The following is a 16,743-nucleotide window of genomic DNA, read 5'->3' on the forward strand; positions in this document are numbered from 1 at the left end:
TGTTTTCTACAAAGGTTACAAAGGTTCAAAACCTGAAATTAAAACCCATTTGAGCCGCAATCCTGGTGATGCTCGGGGCTGAATTTCAGATCTTGTTTCGCTATATTTTCGGAGATACAGTACAAGAAATTTAGGGTTTCTGTAAGCTCCCGAATTACATCCAAAACATGTGACCTTGGGAAAATCATCATAACGTTCTCTCTGAGCATCAGTTTGAAATTGCATGAGAAGTTACAGAAAGAGAATGACCTGTATTTTTCTATGTATTGTTTTCAGGTCTGAAGGTCAAAACAATGACATGTGGCACTTCATAGAAGTTCCCTCTACTGAACCAGTCTATAATCAGGTCATCGTAGGAGATTTGGCATAACTCTTTCTTGATGAATCCAATATTGATAAAACTGGTGGGGTTAGAAAGAGGAATTAGAGTCAAAAATGGGAGATTCGAAATTACAGAGTTACAGTAGTTTCAAGATCGAGATCCTAAAATCAAGAAAAATCGAGATGACGAAGTTTAATGGCAAGGATCCGATAAATTGGATACTACAGATGGAGCAATATTTTGAGCTACATGGTGTACAACTATTACAAAAGGTACATATTACATATTTATATTTAGAACTGAATCAATTTTTATGGAATAAAGGGTTTTGTTCTTATAAACCACTTGTCACTTGGTCAATTTTCACGGAGGAAATGATAACACATTATGAGGATACAAAGAGCAACAACTTCTTTAGCCAATTGATAAATATCAAACAAAAGGGTTCAATGGCAGAGCACATTGAGGACTTCCAAAAATTGAATATAAGGGTAAATGATATTCTAGAGAAGCAAAGGATTGATGTCTTCATAGGGAATTTAAAGGATAACATTCAACATGAGGTTCGTCTTTGGTAACCTGATTCATTGGAGCAGGCATGCAAGTTGGCAAGAAAAATTGAAAGCGGAATTATGGAAACAAGGAATCCTACCTCTCACAACTTTAACTATGGAAGTGTTTTTTCTCTTATCCTTCCACAACCTACAAGGTTTACACCACAACAATTGGATGAAGAAAGAGAAAAAGGGCTTTGTTACAGTTGTTATAGCAAATACACTAAAGGTCATAAGTGTGCTCAGAAGAAATTATTTTACATAGATTGTGAAGAGGAGGAAGAAAAGGATCAAGAAACGTAAAAAGAAGAGGATATACACCAGGAACCAACCCCAAAGAAAGAAGAAATGAATCCAACCATATCTTGTAAAGCATTGGCAAAAATTACCACTCCTCAAACTTTCAAGATAGAAGGACATATCAAGAAGAAAAAGGTTCAAGAAGAGAAAGATCACATCAAGCATCAAGAAATGAATCTGACCATATCTTGTAATGCATTGGCAGGAATTACCACTCCTCAAACTCTTAAGATAGAAGGACATATCAAGGAGTAAAAGGTTCAAGCAGTGAAAGATCACACTGAGCATCAACAACAAGTTCTCCAACTTCTAAAGGATAACCCCACTTTGGTGCAAAATAGAATGAAACAACAGGTAGATCAACATCGCAATGAAAGAAGTTTTGATATTGGTGACTGGGTATTTTTACAAATACAACCATACAAACAAATGTCCCTAAATCAAGCTAAGAAGGATAATAAATTATCACCAAAGTACTATGGTCCTTACAAGGTGCTGCAAAATATTGGTACTTTGGCATACAAATTGGAGCTTCTTGCATCTTCCCGAGTGCCCCAATTTTCCAGGATTCATGCTTAAAGAAGGTTATAGCTGACAAGATCCCAGTTCAAAAAATATTGTCGAAACTTGACGAGGAAGGAAAAATCATACTGGAACTTGAAGCAGTCACGGAAATAAGAACCCGAAAGCTATGAAATCGATCAATTTCAGAGTATCTCATCAAGTGCAAGAACTTACCTGCTAAAGATTCCACATGGGAGGACAAAATTTTTATACAGAAGCATCCATAACTACTCAAGTGTTGAGGACAACACTTTTTGAAGGAGAGGGGCATGTTAGGTCCCTATACTACTAGTGTAACCCATTATTGTTATTAGTGCAACCCCCTTATTGTATTATTGTGCCGATCTAGACCCCACGTTGTTATTATTATGCCCCATAAAAGCCCACTATTGTTATTGTTGTGCCCCTACAGTATTATTGTTATGTAGGCTCTAATCGTATTTGGACCCCTTATACTCATATTTATGTAAAGGAAGTCTTGTCATTTTTATCATCAAAGAATTGTTCATTTGTGTAATATAAAGGAGGTTGCCTCCTCGAAGAGGATGATTTTTAAGTCATTGATCTATCTTTTCTATCGTTTTGTGAGCTGGTTTCATAACATTTAGAGATCTGAGTGAAGAGCTCTATGGGTTGGTAAGCTACCGTGAGAGGTTGAGAGTGCCTGTGCAAAATAAGAGAGTTGATAGTAAAGTAAAATGTAGAAAGTATGCTACAAAAATGTTGAAGGTCGTGAGATGTTGCAGATTGGATAAAGAGTGAAAAGAGGGTTGAGTATGAGTGAAGGCTATTATGAAGAACATAGGGTTGAATGCAGAAGAGAACATAGGGCTAAGTGGATGAAAGAAAAGTTAAAAATAGGTAGAGAGGCTACCATTTACAATGAATATTAGTTTTTGCATTGTGGGTTAGGACCTACACATCAGGGAGTCGTTGCTTCCATCTCAATGGATGTCTGAGTAGAGATTGGGGGTTGGTGCCTCCTGCAAGTTGGAACTTGCATAAATCCAAGGAGATGCAAGTTAGTTCTTGCAAAAAGTCCATGAAGTTGGTGCTTCAGTTGGTGCTTCTCGTAAGTTGATCAGGTGTCTGCAGAAGAAGGCAGTTGGCACTTCCTGCTAGTGGGTGCTAACAAACAATCTAAGTGAGTTGGTGCTTCTTGTGAGTGGTGGCTCACAAACAAATTGATATAATGGAGTAGGAACTCATATTTACATCATAGTACAAACAAGCTTTGGTGGATTTCTCCCGGAAGGGTTTCTATTTTAAACCTTGGTCTTGTTATGTATGTGTATGTTGTATTCATATTTTTTCCACATGATATGTTGTTGATGGTTTATATGGATGGTTTCCAAGTTCGATTGTGAAAGTATAAGTTGGAATTAAAAGTAAAATTATATTTAATATTGATTCACCCAGACATCCCCTGCCTCTTAGTATTAAACATTGTTTTCAACAAAATATTAACTACCTATGGGCTTTTTATAATGAGTGACAAACAATTAATTTGGGCCACACACACACACACAAATAAAAAAAAAAATGATTGAAAATTAATTAATTATTTAATTGGCCTTATCCAAGGAAGGTAGCCTCATACATTAATAAAATATCTAAGTAAGGGGGTGTTGTGGTAAAAACACAACCCCCCATTTTTGACTTGCTCAACTCAAATAATGGGGACCCTTTCTATAAAAATTTTGGCTAAACACCTTTTTTGGATTTTTATTTAGTTGATTGCCCTACGCTTTTGTTAATTTTTACATTTTTTTTTTTGGATTATTGTTTTGATTGCTTTGTTAGAATCGATTTTTTATAAGCTTCCCATTGACGCTTGTTTCGCCTCATTTGGTCAAATGGTTTGAAAATGACACTCTTTTGAAGTCTCATCATTTATCTAGCTTGGGTTAAAAATGCATAAAATGTACAATATTGCATTTTGTAAATAAATTAGTTCAATAACGCATTCATTTTAAATATTAACCCATAGCGAGTTTTTACTAACATTTTTCCATTTTTAGTTATGCAGCCAAATCATTAATTATCGGGATTTTAAGAAATTCACTCTAATTTCCAAATCAAATCCTAATCTCGAAAACCCAAACATTTAAGTGGCTGTAGTTTTATTTTTATTTTCATTAAAGTGGCTGTAGTTTATAAAATAAAACCTCATACAATAAAACCAAATTAAAAATTGATCTTTAATATTAAATCTTAAATTAATTAAATTAATTATTATTTAAAATATAATTAATTTAATTAAAATAAAATTTAATACATAAAAATATATATATATATATATATATATATATATATATATATATATATATATATATATATAAATTCTTAATCGCATCAAGTGATCGGATCGGAGATGGCAATCGCATCGGAACTTTTTAAATGACACATTTCTGAAACCCCCGACACCTCCCGATGTCGATCGCCGATTAACCAAAAGGCAACGAGAGAATTAACCAAAGTTTAAAAAACATGTGTTTAAAGTTTCAATGCGAATATTTCATCGCATCGGGAGTCTTCATCGGTTACAAACTTTATGAGCCCGACTCAACATTTTTCCGATGCGATGAGTCAAAGTTGACTTTCGCTTTGGGCTCATCCATTAATCCATTGCTTTGAAATGAATACATTACAATATGAGAAGTAAATTAGGTTATTTTTTAATATTTATTAATAATTAATTTTATATTAATTAATTTAAATATAACATTTAAATTAATTAAATTAAATTAAAGTTTAAATATTATTTAAATTAGTATTAATTAGTTTATAAATAAATAATTATATTAATTAATTAGATTAATTTGTTAATTATATCAGTTAATTATAATAATTAGTTAGATATTAATTAATAAATAGTTTATTAATAATTAGTTTAGTTTATAATTAGCAATTAAATTAGAATTAATTAAAGACTAATATAGGATTAGTTTTTAATTACAATTTTGATTTTTAGCTCAACAACAGAATTTCCAGATTCATGCCAGATTTGACCCATCAACTTTGGAGGCTTATAGATTAAGTTATACTTGGCCAAATGAGGCCCATGACGGCTCATTGGAAAGAGAAAATCAAGGAGAACATTTTGGAGGAGGTTTCACTAACAGATTTAATCATTTATTGGGTAAAAAATTAGGCAGAAGATCAGGCTCCGAATTTTGAAAACAAAATCAATTTTCTAAGTTATTTTCTTCATTTTCATTTGTCCAAAGCCTCTTCTAATTGTAGATCCATTGGTTAATAATATCTTTGGCCAATTAAACCACCCCAAACATCAATAGAGAGCTTATATTTTATTTTTAATTAGTTATTTAAATAGAATTTGATTGGATTTGATTTAATTGCCAGAAATGATATTTTAATTGCATCTTAATTTATTTTGATTTCTTTTCGCAGGAAAAGAGTGGAAGAAATATGGAGAAAAGGATCTCAATCAATGAGAATGCTCCAGCAATTGAAGATTAGGATTTTTGAGCAAATAAAATTGGATTTGGCAGATTTCTCTTCACCAAACTTTCCTCTCCAAAATTCCTTTGCAAATAGTATAAATAATAGATTGCAGAATGTAATAAGGGGCTGCTCTCCTCTGCAATTCTAGACTTCTAAAAACACTATTGTAATTGAAATTTAGAGTTGTAGGAGGGAGGAGAGAAAATCTCAGATCTGGGGATTATTGAGGATTTTCCCTTTGTATCTTGAATTATGCATGAAGGGCAAAGCTTGCACTATTGTGGCTTTAGCTTTGAAAGTAGAAGTTCAAGCAATGTAAAGAGCTGTTGGAGACCAAGGACAGAGAAATGGATGCAATAAATTGGTATTTCTAATACTACTGTTTCAAATATCAGTTTCATTTTTATGGTAACATGAATGTCTCATTTTATTCATGTTTGTGCACTATTGTCAACATGGATAATTTGTCTCAATATTGTTATTAGGTATCTCTGTTCTTATGAATTAAAATCTGATTTTTGAGCAACTATTTACTCAGAAATCTGTCTTATAAAACTGATTTATTGAATGGTAATGTGTTGTGAACTATTTCCACATATTATTGTTCAATTATTGGATTTATTGATATGATAATCAATATCATTTTTGTGAACTACTTTTGGGAATGTTGTTGGCTTATTATTTCAGTTGATAGGTCTCAATAGGATGTGTTTTGGTAACCATAATATCAGTTAATTGAACTACTTCATTAACTTGATATTCATTATAAACGAGACATATTTAAATCCCAATACTTTAATTATCTTGCTCTTAGTTGGGTTAGATCTATATCTGCCTAATTAAGATAGGATTTAGATTAGTTTCTTTTGCTTGCATCATAGAATAAGCTTGCATTTAGAGTAAATTCTACATTCTTTTAAGTCCTCTCCTTAAAGAGGCAAAATTTTAGTTGTGGCTTGGCTGAACCCAAATCAGCTTAAGGGTCATTCTCTTGCTTGATCAGCAAGAAGAAGTGATCTGATATCCCTGTCTATTGGTAGTTAAAGATACATTATAAACCAATAGCAATAGGGAGAAGGTAACTGGACCTAGTTAAACCAGTCGGAGCCACCACACCAAACGGAAAAGGAGCTACTTTAAGGTCCGGACCGGGTGGTTATCCCCCAATGTTATTGCAGCGATTTTCGAGGCATCAACAGGGGATTATAGTAGGATACTAACAATGAAGTAGCGAGTTGGTCAACATCACTCTGAATTCCATTTTAAAGAAATATGTTAGGTGTTCCTTCATCTAGAGCCATATAAGCATAGTTCCCTCAAAGTAGATCATCATAAAAAGCTTGCTCCAAATTTTATTTCCTCTATAAGCTTTTCAAGCATATTGGGCTAGTGGCTTACAAATTAGAAATTTCTAACCAATCTAAGATATATCGTGTCTTTTATGTCTCATACTTAAAGAAAGTGGTTGGTTGTTGCTAGAGGCCACTTTTGAGAAACAAGAGTGTTGTCTCCTTCACTACACTTTATAATAAGTTTTAATATAATGGAAGGACACACATCTAGAGGATGCCACATGGAAACCAGTAGCCATTCTATAGCACTTCGTATATCTCTAGCCTTGATGACAATGTTTTCTTTTGAAAGGGAGGGAATATTAGGGTCCTAACCCCCTAAGTAGATAGCTTACTGTGTACTTGCATGTATGGAGTCCATCACTAGTAAATAAGGCCTGAACACAATGTTTGTAAGAAACATTATGAGAAGGTTTCACCTACTAGAAAGTTACATCTCTAGAATTCTCTTAGAGGATGCAAAGTACCATATAAAAATGTAGAAGCATTGAAAAATATATCTTGGAAATCGTTTGTAATCTAAGCTCTCCTCTTTTAGAGGTTTCCCCGTCAAAAAGGTAAGTGAACATTGCTTCCATATCAATAAAGATATAATATTCTTGTTCACACTATTCATTTTGTTTCTAGTTCTATTTCTTTCTATGATATATCTGAGTAATATTTGTAATTTATTCCTTAAATATTTCTATTTTTTACATCATAAAGGCATGCACATTATTATGTTCAAAATTGGACCTACCCTTCCATTTTTTTTCACCTAATATTTTCTTAGGATATATATCTATTTGTTAATAACTTCCCCACAAAATATGGTGGTTTTTATCCTTAATGGGATAGATCATGGTTTCTCTATTTTGTTGTTGGCAATGGGGAGGATGGTTCTTTGAAATATTATAAACCACCCATAACAAAAGGCATTTATCCTATGTTTTACACAACACAAGGATATCGATGAAATTTAAATGGTTCAAGTGTGGGTCTAGTTGTTATAATATATCTCTAAATATATTAATGGATAGGATTGATGAGTGTCTGAAATGGGAAATATCTAAAGCCTGCTACTTTCTTTATAGCCTACTCCAATCCTATGATGACATGTTCCCTCATCTCCTTTGGGTATACCTATTATGTAGCAAACAATTCTATAACAAGCGTAATGCACTTTTTAGATCTCATATCTCATCAATGACCAAGATTGATATGTATCCAAATTACTATTTCACAACTTGGACTAATGGGATTTGGCCATGTGGTGGTGGCGATGAGACTTGATTTGTCTTAAAGGGTTGTCAATGTTTTCAACACATAATAAAGTGTTTGACAATCCTTTTTTAGGAAAGGAATGAATAATGATATTCATAAATATGTGGTTGAATGTGATATCTCTTAGTGCTAAAAGTTTGAATTAGGTATCCTTCAACCCATTCATATTCTATATTAGCAATTGATGGAAGTACAAAAGTACTTATCACACTCCAATGGCCACTTTTAATCTCTATATAGATATCCATTACCATTAATGAAAGAGCATGTTCTCACCAACTTCAAAGCATTTGTTTTGAATAATTGCCTAGTTACTTTTCATGAAATCCTTTATATCCTCATGATAAATATTAACTAAAAAAACCAAATCAAGCACCAAATTGATTTGAAGAATACTAATCATGATATTTAAGTAGGAACTTAGTTGTTTGATTGAATCCAACCATATAAGAAAAACTTGCTCAAAAATTTACAAAAACCATAAACTTGTACCTAAGGTTTATGGTCCTTACCAAATCCAAAAGAGAGTAGGGAGTACTGTATGCCTCGAATATTCCCAATATGGATTCTTAGAATTCAACACAAATAACTCCTATATAAAAGATAAAATTACCCCTATTGGATTAAGGGATGCTAGTATTCGAAATTAAGGGTATCTTAGAAGTTAGAAGTAAATTTGTACATTCAAGAAATTGTTGACGATGCTGGACCCGCCAACATGTCAAGGGGATCTCCCTGGTAATAAGTCCCAATTAGACCTCAGATTGTTTGGTGTAGGAGTCCCAGCGATGGGTCATAAGGTAATGCCTTGACCGCGATGTTGCACAGAGGCAAGTAAGATAACTCTGTCAGTAGCAAGGGTGTGATTGATGCAGTGAGTCAAGGAAGGTGTATGTGAAGTTCCAACACTTCGAAGGGGGAAGGAGGTGAAAGTGAGTACCAGGTTGAAAGGGATCATTCCCAACTCGGCTAGGAACACAAAACATAAAGGACATGCACAACTTCTAGTGGAGCAGTCCACCGGATGCGACAGTCACATCATACAAAGTAAGATAACATGTACAACACTCACGAATCAGTCTTAGACTAGTGTGACAATTGTTATAGAAAGGTTCAAGTGAAAGGTCTATCTGATATCTGGAAGAGCAGTTGAAATAGACGATGACAACATTAACAACATGTACAACACATTAACAAGAAGATTCATATAATTGCATGTGAATCAGTTCATACACAAGTACATAAGTTAAACAACACATATCATTAAAGCAACCAGAGCAGTCCAACTACAATAACAACATATGCATGAAAATGTGCTGGCTCTTATTATATAAAGAAGTGTAAGTCACAATCATACAATACATCCATGTAAACCTACTAGCCCCAATAGTGGTACGTTACAACCACATCCACGTGCTCCTCCAAAAAGATGTACTAGCTCCGTGTAGTGGAGAAGCCAAGGCGCATTACAATACTGTCCAAGCCTCCTTCAAAATAGTCTTAGTAGAAGCTTGACTAACAAACAGCCTGTACAATGAGTTATGAGGGACTATTTATAGCAAAGGGTGGGGTGACCCTTAACATTCCCCTTTGTGACCATTCAACTACCCTCATGACTCTTCACCTACTCTATGACTGTTACATCCACTCTTGACACTTGACTTACACTTGACATGACTCAACATTACAATGCACATGTACCCATGTGAACAATGGCTTGGATAAGCCAAACTAGACATCATTCGAACTTAGACAACCATAGAAGTCCAATTGTTCGACATCCTCATGCTGATCAACAGTGACATATTGATGCCAAGATTGGTAGTCCTTGAGAGTGTCCGTGTGTTCTGCTGTGACATCCGTCTGAAACCTGAACCTTGCCTCCATAGCATCTAGGTACACTGCTCGGGCTCCTCTATCCAACTCGTTTGTGAGCATGCGCATCATTGTCTTTAGTGTGGCCGGACCAACAACATACTTGTGCATGATGTTTGCACTGATAGGCAAATCTAGGCTAGTGGCGGTGCTCATCGATTCGTCGAAGTATGAGTCAAGCTCCTGTTGGACCTGCTTCTTGGTCTTCGCCTGGGTGAGGGTCCCAAGTGATGGGAAGCTTGTATGCTAGTGATGAGTTACAGTAGGTCTTCATAGTTCCGGATATGACTCCGAATACGTGCTTGCAGCTCGACCGCATTGGCCTTCATCATATTTGGCACGTGAAGCAGGGCTCCCTTGTACTTCATCGTCCATGCTCACATGTTATCAACACCAGTATGTATGTTCTTCAAGATGCATAATCTTCTTGCACATCGTTGCTGCCATCCGTGGAGATGAACGACTGTTTGATGCACGGTACCAAACTTGGAGTACAATGCTCACATAACTATGTCCAAGGACAACACTTCATCTAGTATTTCCTTCTTCAGTTTAGCTTGAGTGGACATTGTCACCAAGTCTCCTCCTTGCTTGGCCACTTGTATTTCCTTCGCCATTCACTCATTCTCAACTATGAGAAAATGAACACTTGAGCTAGTGGCTTCGGCATACACTCTAGTTGCATCGGCCAATGCAGCTGGATGCTTGTGCACATCAGTCACGATCACTTGCTCTTCAAATTGTGTAGGGGATGTTTGGTCCTCCGGAGTCGGTACTCTCTGAGACTACATAACTCTGTGATGAGATTCAACAAAGGAGATGTTGTGCATCTCTGCTTTCGGTTGACCACCAAGGATCTCAGTGCCTCCTTGGTCATTCGATACTTGCTCATCATCTGGATACATTGAAGTAGGTGAGTCTACCTCTCTTTGGTGAGGCATGAGGTCAGTGTCCTATTCCAACTCCTGCTGCTCCATATTTGCATCCAACTGTTCAAGAGCCTGTTCTATCTCATGAGAAAATTCTTGCCCCTGTGAGGGTTCACCTTGTTCGCCTGATACCAGTTGTTCAGAAGAATCAACTACTTGTACGGGTGCTGCTTCGTCTGTTTGCACGTGATGTGCCCCTTGCTAAATCTGCTGCTGCTACGCTTCCTTCTCCTATTGGCACAACTCTTGTTCTTTCTAGAGTTGCTCCCTCAGCTCATGTAACTCCTTCTCTGCTTCTTCCATTCTCTTCTTATCCCTTTGCCTTTGCGCGATTCGCTCATCGTGCTGCTGCCTCTTCTGTTGAATAGCCATAGCTGCTTTTTCTACAAGTGGATCTTCTGGAAACTTCCATCTTTTCTCCTCCTCCATGAAGTCGACAATCTTCCTCTTCCCTTTGTCACGCACATGTATGTTAGGCTCTGTTGTCTCTGTTGTTGCTGCTACTACTCGTGTTATCCGTGATGCTGCATCATTATGCCGTGCTAACCACTCTACGGCGAAATCGACCTGTTCTTTGTGTCTGGAGGAATTGTAGAAGTATCTCCATGAGTCCTCTTTGGCCTAATGAAATTGGCAATGGATCCAGTTGAACTGAACTCTCATGCAATGATCCTTCACAGTGCAATGTGGGTCATATGGGTTGAAGTTTCGGAGGTGGAATGGGTACTTCTTCATCTGTTCAGCTTTGACATCTGCTTGCTTGATGCTCTAGATCTCGTATAACCTAATCCGCGACGGATGAGTGGGCCAAGGTGCCTTCTTCTTCCACTACAGCCTAACTGTCAATCCTACTGAGATATGATACGCTACTTCCTGCATCATAAGCATGTCTAAAGAAAACCTTGGCAGAACATGTGGAGGCTTCTCCGCACTGAACACTTGGATGAATGTGCTGTCCGGTGAGGCATACCAATCTACAATGCCTAACAATGCCTTCATCGCTTCTTTTGACATGAAGGTTGGATCCTGTTCGAATATCAACCTGTACACTGGGTGACAAGATGGTCGGACAGTCGTATGATCACTCCTCTAAAGTTGCACTCAGAAAATAACTTGAAATACATGCTCACAACAGTCTTCATCAGTGACCATGCCCACTCTAAGCCCGAGAACTCATGTCAAGCACAGAATGCATCTAGAATGTAGGCGGACATGTAAATATATGCATGCATTCCTTCGGGTGACTATCGAGCCTTCGTGACTTGCTCCTTCAGCTGATGAGCAAGTGTGTCAGACTAGTTGCATGGTCTTCCTTCTCTCGCCAGTTGGTCCAGCACGACCACCCAACTCTGAGGGAAGGTCTTAGTGCTCGCTTGGCCACTAAGTTGACATGCGAATATGACCAGGTATTGGTATGCCTTACTTAATATCTTCATCTCATTGATCTGATTTGGGTTCATCCTGAAACGAGTTGGCTCCTTTACCCAATCCTTCAGAATGTCTCTGGAGTAGCCTCTGCTGTTTGGCAAGCTGAACAAGGGATTCATGATAGTCATGGGTTTGGTCATCTGATACATCTCATCATAATCTCGTGCCTAGAAGGTTGCAAGCTTCATCCCACTGACACTGCTCAAGGTCATCGTCTTGGGGTTAGTGTGAGAGACGATCTAGTGAATCATGTCCGCGCATGGGAACGTTCACATACACCTAATGGTATTCAAGGTCTTCCCCAAAAGTACTTGCGAATGTTTCATTCACCTCTTACCACTTCAGTTTGATGTCCTTGTCTAGATACAACTTTGTATCTTCATAAATCAGGAAACCAGAGGACACCTACTCAGCCGCTGATCCATTTGCCATACCATTAGTGTCCTGAGATCATGTTCTCTTGGAAGCCATTGAGACAGATGAACACCTGAAAGATCTGGAAACAAGCGACATGCATGGCAAGAAATATGTCAGTGAAAACAAAGCAAATCCGTGGAAGGACACAACACATACCTTGGAAACTGATGAGCAATATTTCACAAATTTCACTGGGAGGCTGAGTGACTGGCTGCTAGAACTATGAAAAAGACATTATGGGCTTTCTTGGAGGCTAGACTGGCTGTTGGATCTGCAAAATGCGCAATCCATTTTGGCAGTTGGTTGTTGGGTTTGCGCAATGCGCAATTCCAGCTGCGAAGGACTGCTGGCCCAAGGAAAAATTTGTGCAATTTCCTGGGCCAAGCAACCACTGTCCTCTAGGAATGCGCAAAGCAGTCTAGGAGGCCAGTGTTGGGCCATAATGTGCAAATCTAGAGAGGAATGTGAGCCTTCCTTCCCCAGATTGTGCAATGCAGCCTTAGTGAAGGCAGAGATCGAGCCAAGGTTGGTCCGACTCGCTGACGGGTAATTGAAAGCAAGTAAGTCGATGAAATGCATGGTGACACTAAGTGATATAAGAAGTGATAAAAAGTGCATGCAAAACATGAATGGAAGATTTAGCAAACATATCAACATGCATGTGGGTGAGGCCATTCGTCGGTTGGGCAAATGTCCATGCAAAACAGTTCCATGCATGTGACAGAAGTGAGATAGCAACGAAAATAGAAACAGAGCTAAGATAAGCTAGAATATATGTAAACGATAGTAGGCATTAAAAGAAATCAAGCAAACAACAGTCACATAAGCGAATACACAAAAAGCCACAGAAATGCTGAAAAAGACAAGTTGAGGCCACTTACCCGTGAATAGCTGAGCCAGATGTGTCGAAGAGTCCTGGATGTGATGTGGGTTGTTAGAGATCCAAGATTGATGTGAATTAATGAGCTCTGATGCATCGAATAAATAAGTTTGGTCTCATGACGAGCATGCCACAAATCTAGGAAAAAGCGACACTAGGAGGGAAACTTCTAAAACAACTTTTCATGTAACCCTTGCTAAAAATATTTCCCTAAATCATGGGATTCATTTTTCATGTTCTCTCTTTCTATTTCAGGAAGATCAAGTCATGCATGCATGCAAGTCAAGTTTCCTCGGTCCCGGGTGGAACAGGTCAACCAGACCATTCATGCATGCGAGTGCTCAATTGCTTGGGAAAAGTGCACATTCCTGGCTTGGAGATTGGATAATTGTCCAAGGGGATTGCATAGTTTCTGGGCAGACCAGCTGATTGTTGCCTAGATTTGTGCAAATTCTGGGCTGAAAAGCTTGCAGTTGGGAAAAATTGTGCAAATCCTGCTGGGAGGGTTGGCTAGCAGGATTGCGCAATCTTGGAGCCCAGCAAGGTGTCAGAGAGGGTTGCTCAAAACCTGGAGGGAAGGCTGGTTTCCCTCCAGGAATGCGCAATTTTCAAGGGGAAGCTGCTTAGTCTGCAGTTGGACCAAGTTCGGGTAAGCAGCCTGTGAGGGGAATGGATCGAATGTGATCGACAGGCTGCCTTTGTGCGAGGAAAACACTGAAGCTTCAGTACTTGATGAAGCAAGACAAAGTGCTGTGTAAGGTTGGTAGGGAGGTTCCAAAACAGGCTAAGGAAAATTTTTGGAGGGTTGTTGTAGCCGCTACAACACTTGGCGACACACTGGTAGAACTCCAGCTCTCTGCATAGACCTTGTTCGTAAAAATCAAGTCTAACACCTCTGGAAGTATTGTTCAGTTATTAACTCATCTTGGTTTCACACTCACTTGGTTGTAAGATGTAGCATCTTCCAAGCCCTTGGTCGGTTGACACACATTCCAAGCCAAGGAAACATAATTGTTTCGATTGGGGTTGAGGGGTATATAGGTGCACAAGCAGTATAATCGTCAGAGTCTTAGTTTCATCTCTAGTGTTGCTCCACTGCCAGCAGGCCTGGACAGTACCCCGGTGGAGTCACATAGGAACACAAGCATGGCTCTGCTACCAGCGAACCTGGTCAGTACCCCGGCAGAGTTACTTGCATCACCTCCTTGCGCAGGAAGCCTTTCTCTTCTTTCGCCTTATTTATTTTTCATTTTTCATTTTTTGACTTTTCATTTTTCATTTTCATTGTGCATAACACTTATTCATTTCAGAGGTGGAAGAGGGATCTTGACTTATTGAGAGCAGAGGAGGTTCTTATAGCAAAGAAGTAGTTTATTATATCTCTGAAGTGCCTGTTAAGGTTTTCCCCCTCACCTTATTCTACTTGATTGAGATGACAAGGGTTAACCCAAAAAAAATCGACTAGAGAAGGTGAAACTAGTTAGCGCGCAAGCATTGTGTTTACATCAAGGTTCACTTCGAAGAGTATATATTTTCCTTCAACGTATCATGGACTAAGAGTAACAAGTTCATCATATAGAGGCAAGATGACAGATAACCAAGTAGCGATAGCTGTACAATCCCTCTTGTACTTTACCCACCTCAATTCATGAGTCAAACATGGTTTCATGCGAACTAACCTACAAACAAAACAAGCGAATGAACTAACAACAAAGCCAAGAAAAAGAAGAAGCAAAAGTGAAAGAAAAGCAAGCAAGCAAACAATCAAGCAAACAAAGCATGTAAGCAAACAAGCATGCAATAAAACAATTGAAAGAAAGCACTACTACTCCTATACTAACGGTACATGGGTCTGATTACGTGAAGTGATACTTCCAATGCAGCCACCAGTGCATTGGTAGACCCATGTTGGTGAAGGCTTGGTCCGCGATCAACCTAGTGGTGCGAACCAACAAGCAAGAGAGATATAACAATGAAGACAACCACACTTCGTGTTTCAAAGTGCCCACGTGACATAATTGAGTGCAAGTGCATGACGAACCATCCATGGACTTCTCATGGTGTTGTGTGACAGTATGTGCAACTTTGAAGCATAAGCACCCTCTTGACTATGATATGCAAGAAAATGAAAGAAACAAAGACAACTTGCGTTGCGTACGAGTGCTTGCAATGTAACACTCCTCCAAAGCATGAGCAATGGGATCATGCAATTCGAGTGGAGGAAGTGTGATCTGTGTGTGAGATGGATCTTCAATGCATACAGATGAGTGATGAGCAGCCTTGGGCGATTGAATGATTTCATGATCTGAAGTGAGACTAACCTTAAGAGAACGAAGGCCTGACACAACCATCAGCTCGGGCTGAAGTACCTCGACAGTCTTGGGTGTCTCAACTTCATCATCAGGTAGATAATCATACATAGTGTCTTCAAAAGATCAACTGCGATAGATTCATGATCATGATCAAAATTGGAAGCAAATGGATCACAACCGCCACGCTCAGAAAAATCAATGAATTCTTCGACATCCTCATGATCAGATGAATCAAAAAGAAGGGTAGATGAAAATCAAATGAACTTGTTAGCTCTGCTACATTTTGTGACTTTTGATGGATAAAGCAGGTTGGGCAATGCTGATTTTGGTTGCAAAGGAGCTCGCAGCAGTTCATTGTATTCTTTCTCCTTCATTTGCATTATTCCCTCATAACTCCTTACACCTTCGTTTCCTCCTTCCTTTTAAATCCTCCTTATTCTCCTTTAAGTCCCTTATCCCTGTTTTTCTCCTTTAAACCCTACATAAAACCTTTGTTTATTTAGCTCCTGGGCGTTTTTGTTTATAAACCCTATAAGCCCCGATAACATGTTTAAACCTTGTATAAACCCATGTTGTTTAACTCTCGGGCGTGAAGTTTAAATCGCATGACCGCGCACCTTATCCATTTATTCCTCATCGTTTAACTGTAGCCGTTGATCATCGCGATCCAACGGTCACAACCCTTTTTCCCACGCAATTAAACATCGCGCGCTTTCCTTATCATCTGGCCGTCCATCGCGAGATCAACGGTGGACGCTTCCCCCGATCGCGCGACTTGCACACTCGTTAACCCGCGAGGGCAATGGTTTTGGCTGCCACACGTTGTGTTTTAACTGGATCGCGTGGTGATTTATGGAAACCGCCCGCCTCCAATAGGTGGTGTGGGGAATACCGCCCGCCCACTATACCACTGTCCCCCTGCCGTTATCATCCGCACAACTTTCACGTACGATGACCATCGGATTTGCCCAACAGCGATCCGACGGCCCACGTTCTTCTGATCATTTTGTCTCCCGATAACGCCTGCAAAGCGATCCCCACCATTGATTCACGCGATCCAACAGCTGAGCTTTGTCCCC

The sequence above is a fragment of the Pinus tabuliformis genome, chromosome 7 (genome assembly GCF_031772625.1).
Source record: "Pinus tabuliformis cultivar Carrire ecotype Pingquan chromosome 7, CPIR1, whole genome shotgun sequence".
Classification (NCBI taxonomy): Eukaryota; Viridiplantae; Streptophyta; class Pinopsida; order Pinales; family Pinaceae; genus Pinus; species Pinus tabuliformis.